General features: G+C 35.6%; 1 long non-coding RNA gene across 1 annotated transcript in view; it reads left to right on the forward strand.

The window, feature by feature from the left end:
- The first annotated feature begins 1,834 nt into the window (after positions 1-1,834).
- The window catches only part of LOC140524124 (uncharacterized), a 76,557-nt gene continuing 51,591 nt past the window's right edge, over positions 1,835-26,800 (forward strand). The window contains exon 1 of the long non-coding RNA XR_011973573.1: positions 1,835-1,877. This is a non-coding gene — a long non-coding RNA (uncharacterized lncRNA). The remainder of the gene's footprint in view (positions 1,878-26,800) is intronic.

Consider the following 26,800-nt stretch of genomic DNA (forward strand, 5'->3'; position numbering starts at 1 on the left):
AAACAAAAAAAAAATGAAGCAAAAATCATATGATTACTCAATAGATGCAGAAAAGACTTTTGACAAAATACAACATCCATTGTTATTAAAAACATGAGAAAGCACAGGAATAAATAGAGCCTTTCTTAAAGTGACAGATAGTATCTGTTGAAAATCAAGAGCAAGTATCTGTAATGGGATAAAGAAGAAGTCATCCCAATTAAACTGAAATAAAGCATCAGTATCCATTATCATGTCTATATTGTGTCAGAAATACTAGCTATAGTAATAAGACAAGAAAAATAAATTAAAGGAATCAAAATAGGGACGGAGAAATCAATACTATGACTTTTTAAAGATGATAGGATAGTGTACTTAGAGAATATCTTTGTTTCACTCTGATTTAATTGGGAAGGCTTCTAGTTTATCCCCATTACAGATAATACTTATGAAAAATCTTTTTGACATCTATTGAGTAATCATATGATATTTGTTGGGTTTTTTTGTTATTAATATGGTCAGTAATGTTGAGAGGTTTCCTAATATTGAATCAGCCCTGCATTCCTGGTATAAATCCCAGATGCTCATAATGTATGATCTTTGTGACATATTGTTGTGATATCACTGCTAGCATTTTATTTAAAATTTTTGCACCAATATTCATTAGGGAAATTGGGCTACAGTATTCTTTCCCTGTTTTGTCTTTCTCTTACTGCTTTAGGAATCAGCTCTATATATGTCTCATAAAAGAAGTTTGGTAGGACTCTTTCTTTACCTATTTTTTCAAATAATTTATATAGTATTGGAATGAATTATTCCCCAAATATTTAGTAGAATTTACTTGTAAATCCATTTGATCCTGCTTTTTTTGCAAGTTTATTTATGCATTGCTCAATTTATTTTTCTAAGAGGTCATTTTAAATGTATCTTCTATTATTTTACATTTGTATATTTATTTATATTTTATTTATAAATATTTATATATTTGCACACTATATTTATTATATATAACTTGATATTATATAAATGTATTACACTTAATTTATATATAAATATTTTATTTATCTTCTATTATTATTCCTTATTGCATTATATTCTTTATTATTGTTGTATTATATTATTCTTCTATTTTATACATGCATACATATTCTACTTATCTTCTATGATTCTTCATTATTTTTCTTCTTTGAATCTGGACAATTTATATTTTCATGAATATTCATCCAATTCACTTAGATTGTCAGTTTTACTGGCATATAAATAAGTAAAATAACTTAATAATTGCTTTAATTCCATTTTCATTGATGGTGAATTCACTCTTTTCATTTTTGATACTGGTAACTTGTTTTCTTTCGTTTTAAAATCAAATTAATCAGTGGTTTATCTATTTAATTGTTCATTTCATAAAATCAGCTTGTAGGTTTATTTCTTACTTAAATGATTGTCTTTCAATTTTATTAATAATCTCTCCTTTGATTTTCAGAATTTCCAATCTGGTGTTCTATTTGGGATTTTTAATTTGTTCTTTTCCTAGTTTATTTTTTTTAATTTGCATGCCCAATTCATTGATCTGCTCTTTCTCTGTTTGATTGATGTACATATTTAGAGATATGTTTTTCCTTTAAGTATTACTTGGACTTCATCTTACAAATTTTGTTACATTTCATTGTTGCCATTTTCTTTAATGAAATTATTGATTGTTTTTATAGTTTATTCTTTGACCCATTCATTATTTAGGTTCAGATTATTTAGTTTTTAATGTATTTTAATCTATGCTTCCACAGCACTTTATTGGATGTAATATTTTATTGCATTATGGTCTGAAAAGGGTATATTTAATATTTCTACTTTTTTGCAGTTTTGGAGCTTTCAAGTCATAATAGAGGGCCAGTTTTTGGGTAAGTACCATATAAAGCTGAGAAAAAGGCATACTCACTTCTATTTCTATTCAGTTTTCTTCAGAAGTCTATCATATCTAAATTTTCTACAGTTCTATTCATCTCAACTTCTTTCTTATTTATTTTATGGTTAAAATAAACTGACTCTGAAAGGGGAAAGTTTTCTCACTAATATAGCTTTGCTGTGTATTTCCTCCTGTAATTCATTTAACTTTTTCTTTAAGAATTAGGATATTATGTCACTTGTTGCATATATGTTTATGTTGCATATATATATATGTATGTGTATACATACATATATAATTTACTTCATTTTCTATGGTACCTGTTTAGCAAGATTTAGTTTGTCTGCTTCTCTCTTTTAATTAGATCTATTTTTGTTTTTGTTTTGTCTGAGATCATCATTGCTACCCCTGCTTTTTTTACTTGTGCTGAAGCATAACAGACTCTGCTCTGAGCCCTCATTTTTGTTTTGTGTGTTTGTTGTTTCATGTATATTTCAACATATCATTGGATTCTTGTTTCTAATCCCTTCTACTATCTGTGTCTTGTTTATGAGTGATGTTCTCCCATTGATATTCAGTTATGATTACTAACATTGCGTTTCCTTCTATTCAATTTTCTTCTATTCTTCTCTCTCTTATTACCCTGTCTCTCCTCAAAAATCTGTTTTGCTTTTGACCATTGCCTTCCTTAATATGCTCTTTCTTTTGTTACTATCCTCCCTTTTTCATATTTCCTTCCCTTCTATTTCATAAATATTATGTATGTATGTGTATATATACACATATATGTATGTATATATACACATATATGTATATATGCATGTATGTATATCTATATTTCACTCTTGGAACCAATTTTGATGAAAGTGAAGTTCAAGCATTACCCATTCCTTTAATTTTCTCCTCCAGTGCAAAAATTCTTCCTTGTGTACCTCTTTTATGTTAGATAATTTTCTCATTCTTCTTCTCCTTTATCCCTTCTTCCAGTGCATTCCTTTCTCACCCAACCATTTTTCAGATCATTCCAACAAAATCAGTGTGCTCTCTGTCTACATAGCGTTTTTCTAATTGCCTTAATATTGATAAAATTCTTAGCAAGTTACATGTCTTCTTCTCATTTAGAAATGTAAACATTTTAACTTTATTGAGTTTCTTATGATTTCTCTTTCATGTTTACCTTTTTATGCTTCTCTTGGGTTTTTATATTTGAATGTCAGATTTTCCATTAAGCTCTGATCTTTTCATTAGGCATTCTTCAAAGTCCTCTAATTAAATATCAATTTTTTTCCTCTGAAGGATTTTACTCAGTGTTACTGGGTAGTTTGTTCTTGGTTGGAATCCTATCACCCTTGCCTTTTGGAGCATTGCATTCTAAGGCTTGTGTGCTTTTAACACAGTTGCTAAATCTTGTGTGACCTGACTCTAATTCCACAATATTTTATGACTTCTTTCTGACTGGTTGAAGTATTTTCTCTTTTACCTAGGTGCTCTGGAATCTGGCTATAATACTCCTGGGCCTTTTCGTTTTGTCATCTCTTTGAAGATGTGATCAGTGAATTCTTTCAATTACATTTTACCCTCTGGTTCTAGTATATCAGTACAGTTTTCCTTAATAGTTTCTTGAAATAGGATATTTTAGGCTATTTCTTTGATCATGGCTTTCAGAAAGTCCAAAAATTCCTAAATTATCTCTCTTCAATCTATTATTCAGGTCAGTTGTCTTTCCAATGAGATATTTCACCCTTTCTTTTATTCTTTCCTTCTTTTAACCTTGTTTTATTGATACTTGATGTATCATGGAGTTAGTTTTCACTTGATTAATTCTAATTTTTAAGGAATTATTTTCTTCAGTGAGAGTTTGCACTTCTTTTTCCATTTGGCCAATTCTGCCTTTTAAGGAATTATTTTCATCAGTGAAGTTTTTATGTCTTCTAGCATTTGATCAAATTTATTTTTTTAAATTTTCAGTATTTTTGTGCTGCTTTTACAAAACTGTTTATTATCTTTTCATAATTTCTTTCTTCACTCTCCTCTCTTTTCCCAATTTTCTCCTACCACTCTGACTTTAAAAGTCAGATTTTTAGCTCTTTCAGGAATTCTTATTGGGTTTGGGTCCAGTTCATATTTTTTGACACCTTGCTTGTAATTGTTTTTGACATTTTTGTCTTCTTCTGAGTTTGTGTCCAGACCTTCCCTGTCACCATAGTACCTTTTTATTGTCAGGTTCTTTTTTTGTTGTTGTTTCCTCATATTTGTATCATATCTCTTGACTCTGAAATTTATATTTAAGTTGGGTGGTGTTCCCAGGGTGGGGTAGGGCTGGAAGGGGGGGGGGGGCACAATCCCATGCTTCACGCTTTTTTGTACTACTATTTTCAGAGCTAGTTCTGGGTGTTTGGCAGTTTTCGGTGCTTCCAAGTTGGTGTGATCCAGGAAGAGGTGTGGTCATTGCTCTTCTGGTCTGCACTCTGTTCCTTATCCAGTAAGGACCTCAGAATCCTTGCAAGTAACAAGTGATACTGCTCCCCAGGGCCCCTGTTTCCTTTGAATCACAAGAACTTCTCTTTACTCTGAAACTGCAACCTGGAAGTGGGTATGGAAGATGGAGTTGCCAAACAGAGCTTGATTTTGTGCCCAGTGCTACCACAAGAGTCTCCTGGAATTTCTTTTTAACCATTTGCCAGATCCCCTTACCATCACTGGGCTGAATCACAGCTCCTGAATCGGTTGCTAGAGTTGTTGCAGTTGCCTTCAAAGTCCACAGCTGGTGTTGCCACCATGTTGATTATGAGCCAACCCCTATTCTAGTGTCACAGACTTCTCTTTCAGACCTCCTAAGTTGTCTTAGGCTAGAAAATTGTCTCAATCCAATATTTTCTTCAATTTAAGACACTATTTTAAAGTTACATGAAGGGGAATGTTGGAAGAGCTCAACTGTCATGCTTCTTCTACTTTGGATCTTGGCTCCACCCTAGAGCAACTTCTAGGTGGTGGAGTGGGGGGTCCAAGGAAGCAACCAGAAATAAAAATCTTGTTTTTAGATATCTCTATGTAAATGTACCAAAAATGTAGCAAATGAGGGGAACTAGAGATCTTAATGCAAAGAGGAACATTTTAGTTAACTGAGATTCAGTGAGATGAGAGCCATAACTGAGATATGGCTCCAGAAGGTAATACCTTAAGCAAAGGAAAAGAATATGTGAAAGGTATTGGGAGAAGATACAATGAAATCCCTGAATATTAAGCAGATATACTCATGTGAGAAAGTTCAAGAGGGTAGTGGTGGTGGAGAACATTTGGATGAATATAAACAAAGATAGAATCAAAGTAGTATTGTTATCAGATAATTCTAAAGATCACTTGAACAGAAAGAGGACATAATGAGGAATTTAACAAACAAATCACAAATGTGATATATTTTTTTTTCAAGTTTTGGTTCTGAACATAACTTTAACCTTTGGAACATTTTAGAAACACCCTTCTTATTTAAACAGTATCTTGATGAATTAATTGTAAATGGATTAGAAACACATGGATTAAATCTTCCACAGAATTTCCACTGGTTCCCAAGTAAAAGGTCCAAGTTTTCTGACAGGGTGGCATGAGTGGGTTGGCTTTTACTATGTACCCCTGACTTTGGAAATTTAGTTCAAGCACTTCTACAGATGCACATAGCAGCTGAGTTTCCCCAACCCCACTTTAATAGTATCAGAGAGATGCCAAATGCCTTCCAACGATGGCAAGATTAAAGTCTGAAAACCTCATGAAAGCATACCCCTAGGCAAGCTACTTCTTGGATTATGCCTTTTATTGCCAGTACCTGCTTAAGGGGACAAGTTTGCTATGATACGAACCATCCTCCAAGGTTCCAAATTTTGCTAAGGTTGTTCTAATGGAGAATTGGGGCATTTGTGGTTTTCCTGCAACTCCAAATAGTAACTTAAAGAGAAAATACAAACCCTGTAAACGTTAATACTCATGTATAAAAGTAGTCAGAGGAGTACTTTTCCTTAACTTATAGGTAAGACCCTATGAAAGACAAAGGTTGAGGTAGAAATGATGTCTTGTTGCAAGGGAAAGCCCTACATATTAGCCAGAATGCTTTTAGGGTTTCACCAATGTTCTAAACCACCTCAATCTTGAAGAGACACCTCAATTATTTTAAATGATCATGTAACTCCATGAAAATAAGTTATTTTATTTCCAAAATTTCCTATTTAGTTTGATTGTCACAAAGAGACTAGTATAGAATTAAACTTTTCCCCCTTTCTCCTCGCCCATTCTCCAATTTGGATAGCATAACAAGTTCAAAAGCTTGTAGCCTGATCTGGAATCAGAAGTGCTGAGTCAGCAAGCTTGGCCCCAGAAGAAGAAATGAATAATATACCCCTCTCCTTTCTTCCCCCAGTGGTAGGGGACTATAAGTATGGAACATTGTATATACCGTCAGGTTTAGTTGATGTATTGTTTGTTTTCTGAACTGATTTTTCCCCTCCTTTTTTTATTCTTTCTTACAAGAAATGGTTCTCTAGGCTAAGAGAAAGGTGAGATACATTTGGAAATAAAGGTCCTGTAAAAATAAGAGATATAAATGTTTTTCCCCCACAGAAATATTGACTTAGGAAATTTATTTTGGTACTTAGATTATTGATCTGCCCTAAAAGTCATTTTAAATGTAGCTTTGTCCAGTCTCTTAATTTTACAGATAATACAAGGAGTGAGTGAATAGAAGTAGGATTTGCACCCAGGTCTGATAACTCCAAGTCCAGTGCTCTTTCTACTATGCCACATGTGATCATGAGAGTCATCTTGTTTCCTCTCTAGGGGCTACCATCTTGGTCCAGTCTATTGTTCCATTCTTTCAACCTCATGCTGCAACTAATATTCATGAACTTTGAAACCATTTTCTAGTTGGGTTCAACATTTCTGCATCACCAAAGTTACACAATATCACTTGAGTTCTTTTGGCAAGAATCATAGCTGATTTTTTTTCTTCATTGGCCAAATAATTTCAAGATAAATTTTTATGACTAATGGGGAAACCTCAAGGGATTTGAAGATGTAGCAAAAACATTATTTGGATACTGCCTTCCAAGATAATAATGATTTAAAAATATATTCACAGAGCTGAAACAAGGTATGATGGTAATTGGTTAAGTACAAAACAAGTCCTGGGATTTACTCATGGATGGCAGTCTTCCAAAGGAGAATAAAGAGTTTTCTCAGAGAGAGGTCAGGGTTGAACTAGGGTGGGGAAGACAAGTTCTTCTAAAAGGAATACTGATGATTGAAAGTGACATTCTAAAGACTTCCTATTCTGATTCTTCTATTTTGTTCTGAGTACCCATAATTAGCCAGATACTTCAGGTAGAAATAGAAAGGAAGGTGGATGCATCAAACCTCATCATTGCCTCTTGCCTTGTGCTCCCTTTCATCAAACTGAAACCATCTGTAGCTAAACAACAAAACATACTTTGAAAATTTCTAGATAAAGCCTTGCTTATGAACAAGTCTTGCTTATGGTCAGCTGAGGTCAGATTGTTTTTCTCACACCAAAACCTGGGAAAGCCTTCTCTGATCAGAAGTCTAAAAATATAGCTTCCTCCCATCATTTTGTGCCATAACTAAAACGATAAGAAGGAAACTGGTCAGAAAAAGATACTTTTTTGTTTTTAGAAGTAGTAGAGGGATAAAAAGCCTGCCAACATTAGAAAATAGGACATAAACAATCCAGAGATCTCTCCTGAAGCCATGATAGAATTTTCTTTGAACATTCTAAAGAAAAATAGTCCTTATGTAATTTGGCTTTAAGATACATATAGACAAATGAAGTGCCTGGATCAAAGCAAACAATAAATATTTGATTGATTGGTGAGTTTGGGATAAATTATTCTTTTTGGAGTGATAGTAAAACTTGTTTATATTCAATCCAGGCATAATTAACAGCCCAAGATGCACTATTACACAGTGGATAGAGAGATGACCTTGAAACCAGGAAGATATGACTTCAATTCTTGCTTCCATCACATAGCAGAATGTATAACTTCTCAATGCTCTAGGAAACTTTTTAAGAACACAAGTTGTAGAGAAAGTGATAACCTGCGCTGGCAGAGAGAGTTTCCTCATCAAGGAACTTAATCATAAAATTAAAGGTCTAATTTCAGTCCTTATTCCTATAGTGAACATTGTTTCCTCTCTGGTTAGGTGCAGAATTTTTTTGGGGGGGGGGGGGAGGAGAGAGGTAATCAGTTTATTAAGTGCCGTGTGATAATACCTGAGGGCTATCAATTCTTACAGACTGAAGTTTGGCATGCTTTTTTTTTTTAAATAAACCAAATAATTGAACACAAAATACAGGGAAGTATGGTGAATATTCATTGCAGTGTGGTAACCTGGAGAAGATAAATAATATTGCATGCTTAGAATAAGAAGGGAGCAGGAGTTCAGGAAGCCAGATCCATGGACTAGCATGTGGATATGAAATGTAGGGAACCCAGCAATTATAATCATTTTAGGAGATGCCCAGATTATTCTGATTATATTTCTTGTAAGAACTTATTTTTATCTTGATAGCTTATTTCCTAATCTACTTTCTTTCCTTATACATACACGAGTTTCCCTTGACTGGTGGTCTTAAAGCAGAAGATCACTTGTTGGAAATACTTCACAGAGTATAAATGTTCAGATGCAGGTGAGACTGTATGGCCTCCAAGATCTCTGAATCTCTATCAATTCTGAATTTGAGAGTGTGTGGCAGAGAGATTGAAAAGAAGTGAATAGATGCCGGTATTGGTAAACATCACATAGTGGCAATGCTTTGGAATTCAGACAGACATAGTCTTTAGAATGTAGCAAAGGACAGCTTCAGTAAATCAGAAATGGAGATATTTAGAGAATTTAGGCATAGATGACCTTAACAAATGTCCTATTCCATGATGGTTTGGGAATGACTACGGATCCTTGAAGGCTATGCCAGTGATGTGCAAAATCTGGAAGGATCTACCAAGCTTTGGGCAAGAGTCTTTGAGGAGGAGTCTGGTAACATTATTGTTGTTCCATTCCTACAGTTGTGTCTGAGTCTTTGTGATCCCATTTTAGGTTTTCTTGTCAAAGATGCTGGAATGATACATCATTTCTTGTTCCAATTCATTTTAAAGATGAGGAAATTGAGGCAAACAGGGCTATGTGACTTACTCAGGATCACAGAACTAGTGTCAGAGACCAGATTTTAACTCAGGAAGGTGAGTTTCCTGACTTGAAGTCCTATCCTCTATCCACTTTTCATGTCTCTTTAATACCAATATTCTCTCAGTGATTTATTATAGCTGAAAATAATTGAATACTACAATCTTGGAAAAATAATAAGTAACCAAAAATTCAATGAAAAGATATATAAGATAGGCTGTGACATAGTTCCAGGAATGTATGTATGAAGTGACGTAAAATGTGCCACTGATGATACAGCTGACTGGTTATAAAGTGTGATAAGAAACAGATGGACAGCTTAAATGGCATATTGATACACCTTAGATAATAAAAGAACCAAAAGAAGTCCCCCAATACATTAATGGGTATTGAGTATGTGAATGATAGAAATATAGAATGTTAAAACAGGAAGGAAAAAGGTTTTATTAGAGGTGAATTCTCTAGCTGAGCATTCACAGACCAGAGACATTATCTGAAGAATAACTATAGTGTTGCTTGCAATAGTGTAGACACAGTCTCATGGAATCCACCTCACAGCCTGTTCTGCCTTGTTTGAGTAATAAGAAAGCTAGTAGTGAAAATCATTAGCCTTGATTCTCCACACCTGAGCTATTAACATCATTTCATAAATGGAAATAGTTTGGCTCATCATGGAATGAAGTAGTATTTTGGAGTGTGGCAGTTGTGACTCAGTGAGTGACTCCTTTCAAAGTCTAATTTAAATTATAAATTTAACTAAAATTTATAATTTAAAAATAATGAATTATACTCTATTTTAAAATTTTATTTATTTTATTTTTAATTTATGGAATAAAACAAGTATTTCCATAATATAGTATAATTAAAAGGGATGATTAGATATAAAATTTCAACTCTATTATGTACAACTTACTATTCCTTTTAAATATATAATAAAGTTATCTTGCTAGTTTCTTCTCCACCCAGCTCTACAGATAGCTATCATAAGATATAAATGTGTATGTGTATACATATATTATATGTATGTATATATTTTACATACATATATATATAAAATCATTCTAACCCTCTGTTTATCAGTTCTTCCTCTGGATTTAGATATTGTCTTTTTTCATATGTCTTTTATAGTTAATTTGGGTATTCATACTAGTCAAAATGATTTATTTGCTCAAAGTTGCTCTTAAAGCAATATTGCTGTTACTGTATACAACATTCTATTGGTTGTGCTCATTTAACTTTTATTATTCCTTGCAAGTCAATGTATGTTTTTCTAAGATCATGAACTCATCATTTCTTATGGAACTGTGCTATTCCATCACCATCATGTACCAAAAATTGTTTAACCATTCCCCAATTGATAGGCATCCACATAATTTCCAGTGTCACCACACAGAGAGTTCCTATAAATATTTTAGAACATACAGGTTCTTTCCCTTTTCCCTAATCAAATTTGTAAATTGACCTAGTAATGGTATTGCTGGATCAAAGGGCATAAGTGATTTAATAACGCTTTGGTCATAATTCCAGATTGCTCTCCAGAATAGTTGGATGAGTTCAAAATTCCATCAACAATGAATTAGTGTCCCAATTTTTCCACCTCCCCAACATTTGTAGCATTCCTCTTCAATCATTTAATCAATCTGGTAAGTGAAAAACAATATCTCAGTGGTTTTAATTTGCATTTCTCTAATTAATAATGATTTAAAGCATTTTTATATGACTAGGAATTGTTTTGATTTCTTTATCTAAAACTTGCTTGTTCATATCTTTTGACCACTTATCAATTGGGAAATGAATTGTATTCTTTCATATTTTACAAAGTTCTTCGTATATTTGAGATATGAGACCTTTAACTGAGAAACTATAATTTTCCCCTACTTTTCTGCTTTCCTTCTGATCTTAGTTACATTTTTTCATATGTACAAACCATTTGTAATTCAATGAAATTGAAATTTTCCATTTTACACCATACTCTGTTCTCTATCTCTTGTTTATTCATAAATTGTTCACCTATACGTAAGTCTGATAAGTAATATGTTCCATGTTCTTCAAATTTTCTTGTAGTATCTGTCTTTATATCTCAATCATGTATCCATTTTAACTTTATCTGAGTAAATGGTATTCAATATTTATTAAGCATCTATGATATTTATTAAACAGTTATATTTATTTAAAAATCATTTATTAAACAACTACTATACGCCAGGCTCTTTGCTAAGTCTCAGAGATACAAAGAAAGACAAAAATTGTTCTTGTTCTGTGGGAACTCTAATGGAGGTTTCATTATGCAAACATCTATATATGATCAAGATATAGGTATGTGTACATTTGTATATATGGATATGTGTGTATACATAAAGAGACATACATACATACGTAAAGTCTAATTTACTTTCTACACATATAACTATACATATAGAAGCAAGGCACTAGCATTCAGGGGGTATAGAGAAATCTCTTTTTTGGAGGGTGGGATTCTTTTAGTTAGAACCTGAAGGACTCCAGTACAAAGATGAGAAGGAAAATAATTCTAAGAATTTTCAGTGAAAATGCATAGTGTTGAGAGAGAGAGACTGTCTTATACAAGAAATAGCAAGGAGGTAATTTTCACTACATCTCATAGAAATAAGGCCACTTTTCTCACCTTGAAAAACAATCATGCTTTCTTCTGCTGTATAATCAATACAAGTAGAGTACAAATAACTCCCCCCAAATCAATTTGTCATTAAGTCAAAAAACAACTCTCATAAAATCTACAGCAGTATTAATAACCTTGTAACCTCTCAGGGCCATTCAATTCTTTTGGGGTCCCTGCCTTACATCTGTTTTGAGTCATCCCGTTAATCCTACCTTCTTTCTTAGAAATTAGCTCAATGCAATGCCTCCCCCGCCTTTCTACTGTCTGCCGCACTCTCCCTCTTCTCCTCCCCTTCATACACACTACACATGACAAATAACATTCATATATCTTCTGAGAACAATAAAACATCTTTGGATGTATTCCCAGAGCCTTCAGGATGAATAGAGGTTTTAGTTAGAAGTGGGGCTAGGGGGAGAAGGAAAAGGATTTAGGTTTTATTTTGAAATTTTCTCACAACTAATTTAACACATACTGTAAGTTCCTGAAGCAAATCATGACATTGCGAAAAAAACACAAAGAGAATGCAGTAGGGGCTGAGGTGTATCACAAAGAAATGAATGCACCCATTCTTAGCCTAATTTCCGTGTGTTTCTTGATCTCTGGCAAGAAAGCATGGCTTATTTCGCTTATTTCAGGGCCTTCTTTTTGCTTTATCTGGGTATCGTTCAAGTACCTCACTTGGTTTGAAGAAAGAGGGATAATGATGTGCTGTGAATGCCATTGGGCTGGCATTGTCATAGAGAAAAAGGTGGTGTCTATGATCAACAGGCTGACTGAAGACAAACTTCTGGCTAAAAGCAGGAAACTAGGAAAGACCAGAAAAAAATGTGATGTCAAAGTTGCTATAGAAACTTCCTGATCCTTCAAATACCTGAAGATTACATGTCCCTACATTGGGAACCCTACCCAAAGTTACCAAAATAGCTTTTGAATATTATCAGAGAATTTCAGAGTGATAAGAGATTTTAGTGGCTATCTAGGATAATCAGTAATTGGAGGATTGTAGATTTAGAGACAAAAGAGATCTCTGGAGGTCATTTAATCCAACATTCTCATTTTATGGATGAGGATATTAAGGCCTGAAACAGAATACTTTCTATTTTATGACAGAAATGGTCATCTAGTCTTTACTTGAAGAGCTTCAGTGAGGGGAGAACATGCCACCAAACCAGGGTCAATTCACTTTTGTGTAAAGTAATAACTCCTTCAGATTTGGACATTGATTGAAAGGGCATGGGAACCAATAAAATTATGTGAGAAACACTGAAAAAGCAGTTCCACAAAGAAAAAACACTCAGAGTAAAGATAACCTAAGTGTCCTGTTTCTTAATCTCTATAAAGTTTACATATGACTGATGAGGACTTTAAGATTAAAAATAGGGAAATCATGACTTTACTATGAATTTTTGACTATGTCACAATTGTATGTTGCCTACTTATGGTTTGGCTGAAATAATAGATTTTGGTTACTACCCTAAGATAGAGACGAATCATTTCAAATAAGAGACCCTGCTTTGAAGCTACAGAATTGATTAAAACTAGATCTCTGAGAGGCAAGATAAGACCTGTGTGTATGAGAAGAGTCCTCAGAGCTGAATCACAGAAAGACTTCAGAGCTTTCATTTCCACATGATACATTGAAAAGCTAAATGGAGGAAAAGCTTTGATTCATGGAAGAGCTTAGTGGAGGTAGGAGGTTCTATTTTTATGTTTACATGTACTTCTATCTATTACCTGAGAAGTAGAAACCCCTCAGAACCCAGTCAATGGAGCAGATCTGGAGAATCTCTACAGTTTCCAGGCTTAGGATTTCTATTTTGTCTGAGGGTCATACTACTGAGCCTCTCAGAATATGACCCTACTCATACTGTGGTAACTTATAGTGCAGACTCTCCCTGAAGGAAGCCAAGGATAACAAAGCCCGTAGTCCAGAGTTGTGAGTTGTTCTAGGCATATGCATCCACTATTCATATGCTCCAGTGCTATGGTTATGTAAGTTTGTTCCCATTTTTTTCTTTTTTTTTTAAAACTTAAAATTTTTTTAAAATTTTAAAATTTTGTATTTCCTTAAATATACAATAAAGGAGAGAAAAAGAAACATATTATAAACTTAAATTTTGTTTTACAATTTCTTGATTTTTCATAAAGTCATTAGCTTCTATCTGCTCCATTCCAATCTTTAAGGAATTTTCTTCAGTGACCTGCTTTTTCATCTAGTTAGTTCTGCTTTTTTAGGGCATTCTTCTCATTAATGTTTTGGATCTCTTTTGCCATTTGGGTTAATCAATTTTTAAAGTGATATTTTCTTCAGCATTTTTTAGGGTCTCCTTTAGCAAGCAGTTGACTCATTTCTCATGATTTTCTTGCATCACTCTTATTTCTCTTCCCAATTTTTGCTCTATTTCTCTTACTTGATTTTCAAAATCTTTTTTTGAGTTTTTCCATGGCCTGAGACCAATTCATATTTTTATTGGAGGCTTTGGATATGAGACTTTGTTGTTTTCTCTTTGTATGCTTTGATCTGCCTTGTCACCAAAGTGAGATTCTAAGTCAGATTCTTTTTCTGGTTTTTGTTCACTTTCCCAACTATTTACTTGACTTTTGAGCTCTTTGTTAAGGTAGTTCTCTGCTTCCAGTGGGGTTGGGGAGTGAACTCTCAGCCTCTTGATCCCCCCACAATCTGTGGGCCTAGAGCTCCAGAAATAGTTGATGCTGCTGCTGCCACAGGCTCCTTCTCAGAGTGCTCCTCTACCCCTTTGTTGCCCTGGGTCTGGGATCTGACCATTCTACTCTCTCACACAGGTCCCACAGATTTTTTTCTACTGACCTTCCAGTTTGTCCACGGCATTTTGGGATCATAAAGTCTGGAAATCACCACAAGTGCTTATAATTCAGTCCCCTTGGGGCCTGCTCAGGTTCCCTCTGTGCCAGCATGGCTCATACTGGACTGTGCTGTGCTCTGAGCACAGCTCGATAGATGATTCCCAACAACATTCCAAGCTATCTTGGGGTGGAGGTTTGCTTCACTCCATGATTCTGTGGGTTCTGCAGCTCCAGGGTTTGTTTAAAATCATTTTTCACAGGTATTTGGCTGGGTTTGGGGAAGAGTGCTAGCAAGTCTGTGCTGCTACTCCGCCATCTTAGCTCCTCCCTAAACTTAAATTTAGAAAGAATTACAAAATAAGAAAAGGAAGGATTACAAAACAAGGAAAGGGGGAAAAAGCATGTCATGTGCACAACAGAATGTAAAAGAGGATTCAAAATATATAGCAATGTTTGCATTTCAAGAAAGCCTGTATAATAAATATTATTCATTGTGTTGAAGACTGTCCATTTTTTCTTTGCTTCCTTGTAAGTTTTCTTTTGTTCTTTGTTATGCCCTTTTTACTTTGTTTTTTCCTTCTTTCCTCCCCCCAATCTGAAGGCTACAATTAAGCCTGAATATATTTATATAGAGATATATACACACATACATACGTAAATTCATATAGACATATATAGACATATACTTGCCCTAACAAATTCTACTCCTGATCTTTGCCTGTGTGTTTGTGACTATCCTTATTTATTATCCCTCCTGACTTCTCTACTTGGCTTTTATCTGAAATCTCCTATTAACCTGCTCCTTCTCCTCCTCCCTTTCCCATTAATCTAAACACCCTTCTATATTCCCTTTAATCTATTCCCTTACCCTTTCCTCTAGAGATCCCTCTCTTGTCCTCTTCCCCCTCCCTATCCTCTTAATATTTTATTTCTTTGTGAATTTAGAAGACTTTTTCACACACACACACACATACACACACACACACACACACAGTTCCCTCTTGAACCCATTCCTGATGAAAGCAGGTTTCCAGAATTAACAGCCCTCTTCCCCCATCTAATTCCTACATTTCAGTTCTTCCTCTTGTACCTCATTTGTATAAGATAATTACTCTTTTTAGCTGTTCCTAAATGATTTTACTTTTTTAAAGTCCTATCATACTCAGGTCTACCCCAATCTTTCTTATGGACTACCCAATTACTAATAACAATCTTAGACTACATTTTATATTTTACATACATAAAAGGTAAACAGTCTGTCCTTATTGAGTCCCTTGTAATTACTCTTTGGTATGTACATTATATTTTCCTTGACTCTTGTATGTCAAATCTTCTATTAAGTTCAGGTTTTTGTTTTTTTTTTAACAAATCCTGAAAGTCTGACAATTCATTAAATGTGCATTTCTTTTCATTTAAAATTATGCCATGTACCTCCCAAATATTCTCTTGTTCAGGATTAATATCCTTAACTCTTTCAACCCAAAATATGTGTCATTCTTAACTTAAGAATTTTAGTTGTAGGAAACCTATGATAATCAAGCAATATGCTTTGGTTTAAATTCCTCACCTAATTTAGTTGTTTTTCTACTTTTCGATCAATATGATCCCTATTCTTTGTAAAGCTTGACTTTGACCTCCTGGAACCAGAACCTTTTTTTTGTTTAGAACAATTGGTTGGGATGATGACAAAAATAACAACAACGAAAGCATAAACCAAATAACTAGAATTTATGTAATGCTCAGCAGAATGCCTTGCACACAGTAGGCACTTAATAAGTACAAGTTAGCTAACTAAGGTTTGCAAAATGTTTTACAAATATTAATTCATTTTATCTTCACAACAATACTTAGATAGAAGTGCTGTTACTTATTATCCCCTATTTACAGATCAGGAAGCTGAGATAAACAGAAGCTAAGTGACTTTCTTAGGGTCACTAAGTTTGTGATTGTCTGAGACCACATTTGAACTCAGGTCTTCCTGAATCCTCTATCTAGTGCCACCCAGTAAAGATAGTTAAGAAATCTATTTATTTCATCTTACAAAACTAATTGACTATATTTTGATTGACTCTACTGTATTTTCCCATTCACTGGTAACAAGGTCTCCCCTTAAAAATCACAAACAAAGTATTCCACTTTACCTCTGGACTTCAAACCAGAACTTGTACATTCATAGAATGTGGGGTGGAGAGATAGAATATTGCCAAAGTTCAGAAGTTTTATCAAGAAATATGTTGGACACTTTAAAGGACGGTTTATTTAATTCATTAGAGAGAAATTTAATCCTCACCAATGATTCACTTATATTTTTGTTTATCCTGCTTTAAAAAAACTTGTTAAATATTTCAAGTCAGATTGTAACGTACTACTATTTCAAAGACAGAGTTAACAAAACATCAAATTGATTTATTGTCAATCATCCCACCTGGGATTTGAGCTAAAAGCTCTGAATTTCACCTCCCAGAATGGATCTCACAATCAAGATTCCACAGCATGGCTTCTTTAAAATGGACTTCTTTAATGCCTCTTGTATGCTGTAGGTTAAATGCACTCTTATGGAAGAATTGAGACTTCTCAGTGATTTTTCGATTGCCCTGGCTTTTTTATTATGCTACATATCTATTTTTATGAAGCCCACCACTCTACTACTCCCCACCTCCCTCCAAGCTTAAAAACACAGATTGCACTGTAAAAAGGACTTGAGTAGTCAGGAAATAGATGCCAGACTAAGAAAAATATATGATTCTAATCATTATGCTTTTTTTTCCTCACTGAGGTGTAAGTGTTTTTCCCTGACAGTTCAATATTTCTTTTACTGATTGTCAGCAATTTTATTGACAATTGGCAACCCCACTCATACAAAAAGGAGGCAGCCTTACCAAATACTGCAGCAAGGGCATAGGAGAATGAAATATCAAGCCAAGGATATGATACACATGGGATTTGCAAAACCACTGAAAGTTTCAAGTCTTTTGAAAATAAATTATGGATTACAATTTTGGGGGTAGTGGGTGATTTCTCTTTCCAATAACAGCTTCCAATCTGGTTAAGGAACATATGGAAATTGAGACTCTTCTTGCTTTTGCAACACAACATTCATCTTTGCTCTAGATTGTGACAAACCTTAGTATGCAACTGAAGGGCAGTGGGAATCACTTGAATGAATCTCAGCCTGGAAAATTTTGTTCCCAGAGTTGCCTCCCCCAAACTGAAATTTTAAATCTAATTCTGACTTATATGACCTTTAGAATATATCAACTTGTTTGAATTTTCTCCTTTGTCAAATAGAAGTAAATAAATCATTAGTTTATTTTTTTCTTTTTGGCACAGACCTACAATTTCATTGGTATACCAGAACTTCTGGTGAGGAAACTCCCTCTGCCAATGCTAATTTGTACTTTTTCTGAAATATATAATCTTAGAGATCTGTTTGTAGTGCCAGACGGTTGAATGACTTGCCCATTGTCTCAAAGTCACTATGAGTCACAATCAGGTCTTAAATGCAAGTCTTTCTAGGTCCTAAAAATTTCATTATCTCAAGGTCCAATTCTTATCAGATAACCTTTTAACTGAACAAAATGGCCTTTCATCTTTAACATGGATAGAGTCTAAAAACTGGAAAGTTTTGTTTCACAAAATTTTGTTTTAATCAATGGCATCTTTGAGTTTTAATTCCTTCATCTGTAAAATGGGAATAATAACTTTATAACCTACCTCAAAGAAGAGAATAGGTGAAAACTAGGGTCCTCACTAGTTAGTCACTTCTTCTCTTTTCCCTTTTCACTCTACTTTGCATCTGCTGCTTAGCCTGATTTCAACTCCATAGAACAAGAAAGCCACTGGTGTCCTCCTCTCCTACCTTTTCCTGCCTCCTTTTGTATATTGTCTTCCCCTTTAGACTTTGAGCTCCTTGATGGCAGGAACTGGTTTTCTTTTTAATTTTATCAAGAATACCAGGGGAGTACTTGGGCTGTTACTCCTCCCTCGTGCCAGATGACTGGCCCAACTCTTTGTTTAAATGTAAATTTCCCCAATAATATTCCTTTATTGTCAGGGACACACTAGTACTCTGATGCTTCTTTGATCTCATTGATGTGGATATTCCTTCCATTGATGCAAATGACAACTTAGATGTGTTTGCTTGTAGTGCAATTCTTTTTCATGTCTTGTCCAAAATACTGAGGATTTTCATTGCGTTCTTTCTCTCTCTCTCAGTCTCTCTCTTTTTCTGTCTCTCTCTTTCTCTGTCTCTCTGTCTCTGTCTCTCTCTTTCCCTTCCTCCCACTCTAGCTATCACTCTATCTTTGCTATTGGGGTGACTTGCCCAGCTATTAAGTGTCATGTGTCTGAGGCTGGATTTGAATTCAGACTTTCTGACTCCAGGGCTTGTGCTCTATTCATTGAATTACCTAGCTGCCCCATGTTCTTATAACATTATAAACATACCAGGAGACCATTGTCTTTCTCTTACTCCAGGGGTATTGGAAGTTCATAACAACAACAACAACAACATTATTTTTACTAAGGTGGTCTAGTTGGTAGCTATCCAGACTCAAAGTTAGGAAAAACTAGCTTAAAGACCTATCTGCAACATATACTGACTTTGTGATTCTAGACAAGTGGCTTAACCTACCAATGCTCTAGGCCAAAGTTTGGTCTCGAGATCCCTTTACACTCTTAAAAATTGTTGGACACCAACAAATGAGGACCCCAAGGAGATATTATTTATGTGGGTTATATCTCTTAATATTTACTATTTTAAAAAATTAAAGTCATATTATTATAAAATGATTTTGACTTCATGGGCTCCCTACCAACTTAGACTGTATCTTGAGAACCACTGCTCTAGCACTAGGTACCTCTCTATGACTATAACTTACAGAGAAAGTGCCAGCTTGCATTGGTGGAGGGAGTTTTTCATGCAAAATTTACTTATACCAGGGAAAGTAAAGGTCTAGTCCCTATCAATAATAATAATGATAACTGGCACTTATGTTGAGGATTTAGATTTGCAAAGCCCTTTACATTTTCTTAATTTAATAGGAGGTGGTTGTGGTTAAGGAGTTAGCAGCTTCCAAAAGAAGATATTTTGTGAAACTTAAGAACCTCTTGAGAGGTAGAAATGAGTACTAGGAAGATGAGAAAAGTGAAGCCCAGATTAACAAAATTTGCCAGGGCTTAGAAGGGGCACAACTAGCATTTGAAAGAGTTATTTGAAAAAATAATATTGCTCAAAAGAGCTGAAGAGTCTAGCAGTCTAGTCTTGCCTCTTAGACATTGCAGGGGCATTCCAAAGCACAGAGCATGCTAACTTGGAGGATACTCTAGGAGACATCACTTTCACTATCTAAATTGACCATACCCTGTAAAGCTCCCTAACTCATCCATGCCTTTGTCAGTACAAGGGACCACTGGACTATGTTAGTTTTTTCCTAGTAGGGATGATGGAACAAATATTGATTGAGTTTAGGCTACTCATGTTAAGCTCGTTTTCTGTTTTATAAAGTTGTTAGTGTTTGGACCTAAAGGTTGCTAAGATTGGAGTGTCTATGGGCCTGGGGGAAGTGTTTGAAGAAGAAAAGATACGAAAGAGTTGGTGAATGCTCTAGTTGTAGAACAACAGTGGCACAGTGAATAATATGCTGGATTTGGAGACAAAGGACCTGGGTTTGAAGCATGACCACTACGTACTGCATGACCTTGGACCAGTTACTTTACTTCTTAGCCTCCGTCTCTCCATTGGTAAAATGAGGAGGTTTGGCTAGCGTCCAGTTTTCCATCAAAAATTCAAGTTGTAATCACTGCAGTTGAACGCTAACACTGAGATCTCTGTTGTCTTCATTTACACTTCTGTTGGTTTTTGCTCCAGTCTTCCACAGAGATTCAGTGACATTTCTCAGGTCCCTTTACCCTTTCCTGCCACCCATTCATACCAGGAGTCAATGACAGCAAAGGGCAGACCAGATATAGCTGTCTGGGTGTAACAGCAAAGACCCCAGCATGCACAGGAGGGCCTGCTGTACAGGTTCTTAGATCTGTTTTTCTAAAAGGAAAGCAAATTTTGAGACATCTACAATCACTTTAATCAAATACATATACCAAAAGGGAAAATATAAGCAGAGAAATAAAGATCAATAGACAGGGCTTCTAACTGTCTGACCCTAAGCAATACATATATCACAGATCAACAGACAGATCCAACTGTCTGACCTTTACATACACACATAGCTACCAGAGAGGGAAACACTAGCATCTGGGTTTTCAAAGTTGGGGGGTTTCTTAGTAGCTACCCAGAGTCTCATCTGGCATAGGAACCTTCTTCCAAAAAATAAGCCCCAAAGTAAAACTTTACCTTAGAGTATATATACACTTTTCAGAGCTGGAGGGCACAACTCTCATGATCAAGTGCCTCATTGGAAATTAACAAAAAGTATCTAAGGCCTATTAATGGGCGGGGAAGATCTTTAACTTTTCCCCCCACACACCATTTACCTTTACGTTAACATTACAGTAGGTCATACAGTCAAAATGGTTTGTGTTGTGCCAAGGTGAAAGAAGTTATTGAATTTGAATGCCACAGGTAACTTGATTGTCTAGAGAGCTGTGATCAGATCTAGCCCCAGAAAAAATATGAGGCTGACAAAAATTCACCTCTTCCCTCAGGAAGAGTCATACCAGTCATACCAGACAAGCACACAAGGCTTCCCCTAAGTCCAGCTCCCCTTGACTAGACTTACTTGTCTAATTTCCCATTCCCTTAGGTTCTTATTCTCCACAAGGGCAAATCTGACAACATAATTTGCTATGGTATTTTGGTATTATGGTATTTCCTAAGTATTTTATATATTCCTCTTCATTCTTTAGATCTCTACCCACCAGAAACCATGCCTATGAGAGCTTCACCTTTCACACCTAGGGCTCATGCCCTGAAATCCTTATATCCTGATTGGCGGTAGCTTCACTCTCCCAACTCTATGTAGGCCCCATCTAGCTAGTTTCTAGCTATCTTGTCGTCAATCAATGTCTCTGCCTATGTACTTTGTGGCTTTTCCCGATCCTTTCATCTCCATTTTCAGAAGCACATTCTATCCAAATCTGTCATGCTCCACTAATCATTACTGTAACCTTTCAAATTAATATTCTCTCCCTGGCCATTACTCCCCATCAGTGTTATCTCCCTGTATTACATATAATATAAGCCCTTTGATGGCAGGGGTTGCCTTTAGTTTGTATTTGTAACCCTAATCCTTGGCACAATGCTTCTTAAATACTCTTTTACTACAAAGAATATTTTAATTTTAGTGGTGACCTTTGATGTCCAACCCAAAGGTACAAATAACATAGGGAATTTTGAAACTGTGGCAGAGCCAATGGCGATATTTTTTAACAGGGGGCCCATTCTCAGAGCTTTCCAAGTCATGCAATTTAGACCTACTATTTTGCCAGTGGTCAGCCCTGAGTCAAATTTGATAAAATATTCCATGGATGGTTAGATTGTCCATTTGCAAATCCTAAACAGTGTTTTCAATTATTTACTTGAAATAAAAGGGGCCCTCTCTTTTCCCTACTGAAAGACAATATGAGTTATCAGATCCTTTAAGGCCTGCTTTTTAAATTCACTGTCCCAAATGGAACTGGTTTGGAAGGTGTTTTGTTTATCTGGCAAAAGTATCAATAGAAGTCAGGAAAGCCAATACGAAAGAAAAATCAGAATCCCTTATCAGGAAAGAATTTAATTAAAGATAAACATGAAAGCTATTGCTGTTTCAGGATAAGAAGAACCATTCATTTGAATTTAACTTCAACAAGGAAGAAGATGACATCAAACTTTTTCAGTTATAATTTTCTCCTCCAGAACATGGATAAAGCTCAAGTCTGGAGATTAAAAAATAATCTCCAGGTCTTTACATCAGTCAGTCAATAAACGTTTATTGTACACTTACTCTGTTCCAGACATTGTGATAAGCTTTGTAACATCAAACAATTACTTTTCCAAGTGTTCAGCTCTGATAGGCATCTCAATTTTACCCTGCTTTATACACATATTTTTGGTTTCATTTTATTTCAAAAACACTGAAAGCTAGAACTTGCAATCATCACTACTAAAAATAGTTTTGCTGCAAACAAAGGCATAATCAAACATTTTTGTTTATGAGGTCAACTCAATCAAAGGATTGATTGGGTTGAAAAGTTCTCTTGGATATGGGAGGGAGGGAAGAGGAGAGAAAGACAGAGAGAGAGAAAGAGAGACAGAGAAAGAGAGAGAGAGAGAGAGAGAGACAGAGAGAGAGACAGAGAGAGAGACAGAGAGAGACAGAGAGAAAAAGAGAGAGAAAGTACTCCTAGAAGTCAGGAACTATGGCTATTGAATTTCCGTCAGTATAGTTCCATGGACAGATGAGAGGGAGGGGAATAATCAATCATTAATGGCCTGCTATGTGCACAGCGCTGTAGCAGATGCTTGCACTGACTCAAGTCAGAGGACCTAGATTCAAATTCCACTCTGATGCTCACCATCTCTGTGACCTTGGACAGATCACTTAATTTCCTTGGACTTTAGTTTTCTGTAAAGTAGGGTTCAGGTGGATTAAATGACCTCTGAGGCCAGTTCTAATTTTAAATCTATAATAATCTATTATAAATTCTTACTACAGGCACTTCCTGAGTTATAAATATTTACATGGTAGTCTCTGTATCTTGCACATTGCAGAATGTGAGTCACTGAATCTGCATTTGACAAGAATCCCTGAACATGAAACTCTTCTAGATCATATCTGGGAAGTTGCTATATTGGTTGGTTGTTGTCCTTCATCTTCTAAGGGGACTAAAATGACATTACCATGATAAAGTGAAATTTCAGTGTGTCCAACTGTGGGTGATCAGACCAATACAAACTCAGAATGCTCTACCACAGGTTGGGCACAGATAGTCCGTATGAATATTTGGGATGGATATCCCAAATTTACGCATCCTATGTTTACTTTGTGCTATCTCAATTTTGCTTTTCTCAAAGAGCACAGCACCTTCTCTTATGTGAGCATGCCATGCTGAGCAGTCCTGTGACAGTGTCTCCCTTGTTGCACAGTCAAATCCAAAGTTTTTGAGAGAGACTTTGAGAGTGTTCTTGTATCATTTCTTCTGGTCACCATGTGATTGCCTGCCCCATGCAGGTTCTCCATAAAATAGTCTTTTTGGCAAGCATCCATTTTGCATTCGAACAACATGGTCAGCCCATCGTAGTTGCGCTCTCTGAAGCATAGTTTGAATACTTGGCAGTTCAACTTGAGCAAGGACTTCAGTGTCTGGTACCTTATCCTGCCAGGTGATCCTCAGAATCTTCCTAAGAAGGTTCAAATGGAAGCAATTCAGTTTCCTAGTATGGCCAGTAGAGTGTCCATGTTTCACAAGCATATAACCGAGGTCAGCACAACAGCTCTGTAGACCTTCAGTTTGGTAGTCAGTCTAATACCCCGTCTCTCCCAAACCTTTCTTCAGAGCCTCCCAAACACTGACCTAGCTTATATAGGTCATACAGACATTTCCTAAAGGACTTTGATGAGGGGGAAATGATTACTTTATAAAGGAATCCATTCCACTTTTGGATAGCTCTAATTATTAGGAAGCTTTTCCTTACATAAAGTCAGAATTTACCACTTTCCAATTTAGATTATGAATTTAGAGGTGGAAAGAACCCTGTGCATCATTAGTTCCACCTACTAATTTCACAGAGGAGAAAACTAAGGCTAAGGAAAGTTAAGTGATTTTCTCAAAGTCACACAGTAATAAGGGGTAAAGTCAGGATTTGAACTTTGAAACTCTGACTTCAAATCCGGTGTTCTTTCTATGCTAGTCTGTCCAATGGCTCCTTCATCTGCCTTCTTATCCCAAGCAGTGGAAATGTAATCTCTCTTCTACATGGCAGCTCTTCAGACACTTGAAGACAGTTATTGTGTCACACCCTGCCAATGTCTTCTCCAAGCTAAACATTCTCAGTTCTGTCAAACTATGCCCATTTGACATGAATTTGAGGCCTCTCTGCATTATGGTCATTTAGAAATATATGGGAGAAAATGAGAGACAGAGACAGAGAGAGACAGAGACAGAGAGACAGAGAGGAGAAGAAAGAAGACAGAGAGGGAGAGAGACAGAAAGAAGAGAACAGGGTTTATGACAGAGATAGGTACATCTACATTTGAGGATACCATATCAATGATGCAGAAAAGGAAAAGGGAGCAGTCAGAGGGGTAAGAGGAAAACCATCCATGACTCAATCAAAAAGCATTTTAAAATGCTTTTACATATTACACATATATATTTTTATATTATATATGCATAAAGTGTATATAATATGTTCTAAATTTTGATTGATAAAAATTAGTCTTCAAAGGAAAAAAGGTTGCTGAGTTATGAAGGTAAAGAAAGACTAGGAATGACAGTGGGAAGAAAGAAGAATATTACAAAAATCCAGGGAGGAGAAAGTAGTCAAGTGTCAAAATGCTGACAAAAAATCAAGAAGGAAGAGGACTGAGGAAGGGCTGCTAGATTTGGCAGTTAAGAAATCCTTGGTAACTTTGGAGGTTGAAGGAGTTTCAGTTGAGTAATGAGGCCAGTATCCAGACTGTAAAGGGTTGGGAAGGGAAGAAGCATGCTGCATTGCAAAGTTCTGATCTTGGCACACAGAATTTGGAGTTGTAGAACCTGAATTTGAATCCTGGCTCTGTCTTTCACTACATGACTGACAAGTTACTTGGACAAGCTGCTCTCTGATGTTTAGCTTCCTAATCTGTAAAATAGAGGGATTAGGTGAGATTGCCTCTATGATTCCTTTCAGCTCTAAATCTATTATCCTAATAAATGTTCCTTTGCTGATTGATCTACCAGTGCTTAGCACAGTTTCTGGAACATAGTACATGCTTAATAAGTATTTCTTGATTGATATTATGGATAAGCAAGGAAGGTTGTAATCTCTTTGTGATTCAATAATATGATATAAGAACCAAGGAAACTAATGAAATCTTGGGCTGAATTAAGGACAGGCACATTATTAAGGATTATTCCATTAGAACATGAGTTCCTTAAGGACAAGGATTAATTTTGCAGTTTGTTGAATCATCAGCAGTTAACACAGCACCATAGTAAGTTTTTTAACAAATGCTTATTGATTCATGACTGACTGACTAGGGAGGTGATAATACTACAGTACTTTACTCTGCTAAAGCTATATTTAAAATATCATGTCTGATGGATCATATTTTAGGAAGAAATTTGACAAATTAAATATATGACCTGGAGGGATATAATAGAAGAGATTAAAGAGCAGAAACCTGTAGAACTTCACCATAGATCTTCCTGTGTATTGCCATCAACCTGTTTAATCTTTCATCCTTGTCCACAAGGAGAGACATTTAAAATTGACATATTGATAGAACTCATCTTCACCCTGTTAACTACCAAATACATCCTTTATCAAAAATTGCTTCTTTCTTAAAAGGACACTCCCATCCTTCAAATTACCCAAAGTTGCAACATTGGTACATTAACGTTATCTTCAAATTATCATTCTCCCTCTCTTCATACACTCAGCTCACTTGTCCGATGTTCTTGTTCTCTCCTCCATGACAATGGTTACATTCATAATCCTTTCACTACTCATACAACTAATTCCTTCAGTTCAGGGTTTCATCACCTCTGACCTGAGCTATTGCCATGTTCTCCTAATTGGTTGCCCAGGTTTCTCCTTTTTATTCCAATCTATACTTCATATATTTGCTAAAAGTCTTCCTGACTCCAGACACAACCAAGTGTTTGATAAATTCAAAGATCCCAGTTTTGGAGGCAAGAACTCACTATTTGACAGTTTAGCAGAAACTAGGTATATACCAATTTCATAACTACAGCAAGATAAGGTCCAAATGGGCACATGATTTAGACATAAAGTATGATGCCACAAGCAAATTAGGGGAGCATGGAATAGCTTACCTGTCAGATTGAAGGGTAAATAAAGAAGTTATGAACACTACAGGATGTAAAATAGGTCATTTTGATTATATAAAATTAAAAATTTGCAAGGTTTTGCACAAACAAAACTATTGCAACCAAGATTAGAAGGAAAAGAGAGAACTGGGGTAGTTAGGTGGCATAGTGGGTAGAGTGCTTGATCTGGAGTCAGGAAGACTCATCTGGCTTCAGACACTACCTGTCTGATCTGGGAAAGGCACTTAACCCCCTTTGCCTCAGCTTCCTCATCAGTCAAGTAATTTGGTGAAGAA

The sequence above is a fragment of the Notamacropus eugenii genome, chromosome 2, assembly GCF_028372415.1.
Source record: "Notamacropus eugenii isolate mMacEug1 chromosome 2, mMacEug1.pri_v2, whole genome shotgun sequence".
Lineage (NCBI taxonomy): Eukaryota > Metazoa > Chordata > Mammalia > Diprotodontia > Macropodidae > Notamacropus > Notamacropus eugenii.